This window comes from Zingiber officinale, chromosome 8B (assembly GCF_018446385.1).
Source record: "Zingiber officinale cultivar Zhangliang chromosome 8B, Zo_v1.1, whole genome shotgun sequence".
NCBI classification, from domain to species: Eukaryota; Viridiplantae; Streptophyta; class Magnoliopsida; order Zingiberales; family Zingiberaceae; genus Zingiber; species Zingiber officinale.
In genome coordinates, this window is record NC_056001.1 from 80188254 (window position 1) to 80191062 (window position 2809).

The following is a 2809-nucleotide window of genomic DNA, read 5'->3' on the forward strand; positions in this document are numbered from 1 at the left end:
CCTGGTTAAGTTAGTAAAAATATGCGAGTAAAAAAGTTAAACATTTTGTTCTAGCATGAGGTTTAAGTTAGTTTTTATTTTGTTTTTCTAACTTAACCACCTATCCCTCCCCCTTTGGCATTCATCAAACAAGGACATAAGTTAAACAAAAAAAAAATATATAATACAGACCAAGTTAAAATGTAAAGAATGATGTCAAGTTCACTTGGGGGAGTTTTAAACTTTTGAAGATTTGTTAAAGCATTAGCTTTAGCTTTTAGAAAATAGCTAAGTTTTGAAAAAGTAGCTAATTGTAGCAAGATAACTTAGTGATGAGTTAGTCTATTTTGAGTAATTTTCAAAGATAATTTTTAAAAATTAATTTAATTTTCAAAAATGACTTTGCAAACTCAAAGAGAATCAGAAATTTGAGAAGCTAATTTTCCAGTATAAGTGCATAAGTTTCAAAATTTTTAGGAACAAGTTTTAAATTTTTAAAATACGTTTCAATTTTGAAGTAATTTTCAAACATAAGTTTTCAAAAAATTTTAAGGCTAAGTTTTTAAAACTAGATTTCTATAAAAAAATATTTCCAACCATAAGTTTTAATTTTGAAACATTTTTCAAATTTGAAAAATCAAAGATTTCAAAGTTTTATAGAAACTAGTTTTCAAAAACAAATTTGAAATATAAGTTTTCAAAATTAAGGATTTCAAAACTAAGTTTGAAAAATCTACTTTTCAAGGATGACTAAGTTTGAAAAAACTTTAAAAACTAAGATATTATGTTTAACGTGGAAAAAATATTTTGGTGTTAACTGTTGATTTAATCCTCCCCCTAAACCTGACATAAAATTTTAAAAAATTTGCTCATTTTTTTTAAAATTGAGGTAGGATTTTCTAAAGAAATTTTAAAGAGAAATTTAAAAAGTCTAAGAAATTAAAAAACTTAGGGGAATAATTTTTTTTTGTTTGAGTAAATATAAAAAGATGTGAACCTCCCCTTGAATTTGATACTCTTTCAATTTATTACTTTTCCTTAATTTATTAATCCTCCTTATTTTATTACTTCCCCTTAATATATTGCTAAGTTTTGGGTGTGTTAGATTTCAAATCCCTAACACATTTGTCTAATTTAGTAACACTTATATTATTATCTCTGTATCCTTGGTATAATTGTTTATTTGAGTTTGATTAATCAATAATTAATTTTAGATTCAGGCTTTTAAGCTATTAATTTTAGATTCAGGCTTTTAAGCTTTAGTTTAAAGTTAAATAAGATAAGATTTTATTAATTCAATAATAGTTAACCATTATCAATAATTTATTGATTAATTTTTTACTTGATTTAATAATTCAATACTTATTTAAAATAATTTAACCTTTGTATTAATTAATTGAATTGGTTAATAAAAGTATTAGTTATGATTTGACTTTTTCATTTACTTACTTTTAAGTTGGATTAACTTAGTTTAAAGTTTGAAGTAAAATTTATTAAAGTATTAAACAAAGTTAAGTAAGGCTCAATTTAAGTCAAACTTTAATTATATTTTAATTAAAATAATTAATATTTTAAAGGTTGATTAAAAATGATTTAGAATAATTTTAAAGTTTTTAATCAGGTTAAATCTAAGTTCTAATCAAATCAACCTTAGTTCTCAAAGAAGGTTAGACTTAAACAATTACTTGATTAAGTTTAAAGTCAAAATTTTAAGTTTTAAGTTTTATCTTAGGTATAAATTTAAAGTTTTAATTCTAAGTTATAATTTAAGTAGTTTTAAATTTAAGTTTTAAAATTTTAATTATTTTAAGTGTCTTAGTTTTAACATGACTTTAAAATGATGATTAAAAGAACTTATAAAATGAGTTTTAAAAGTTAAAAATAAAAGGAATTTTTAAAATGATTTTTATAAGTTTTTAAAATAAATTTTAAAAGAATTTTTTAAAAAAGTTTTTTAAAATAAGTTTTAAAAGTTTTTAAAATAATTTTAAAATAAGTTTTAAAAGTTTTTAAAATAATATTTTTTAAAATAATTTTTAAAATGAGTTTTAAAAGTTTTTAAAATAATTTTTAAAATACGTTTTAAAAGTTTTTAAAATAAATTTTTAAAACAATTTTTAAAATGAGTTTTAAAAGTTTTAAAATAATTTTTAAAATAAGTTTTAAAAGTTTTTAAAATAATTTTTTAAATGAATTTTTAAAATGAGTTTTAAAGGTTTTAAAATAATTTTTAAATGAATTTTTAAACTAAGTTTTGAAAGTTTTTAAAATAATTTTTTAAACAAATTTTTAAAATAAGTTTTAAAAGTTTTTAAAATAATTTTTAGAGGAATTTTTAAAATGAGTTTTAAAAGTTTTAAAATAATTTTCAAAATAAGTTTTATAAGTTTTTAAAATAAATTTTGAAAAGAATTTTTAAAATGAGTTTTATAAGTTTTTAAAATAATTTGTAAAAGAATTTTTAAATAGTTTTTTAAGAATTTCTAAAATAATTTTTTAAGAATTTAAAATATTTTTAAAGAATTTTTTAAAAGAGTTTTTAAAGAAATTTTAAAATAGTTTTGAAAGAACTTTTAAAATAATTTTTAAAAGAATTTTTAAGATAGTTTTTAAAAGAATTTTTTAAAATAATTTTTAAAATAAATTTTAAAAGGATTTTTAAAATAGTTTTTTTAAAATAGTTTTTAAAATTATTTTTAAAAGGATTAAAATTGTTTTTAAAAGGATTTTTTTTTAAAATAGTTTTTAAAATAATTTTTAAAAGGAATTTTTAAAAGAATTTGTAAGATAGTTTTTAAAAGATTTTTTTTTTAAATAGTTTTTTAAAGAA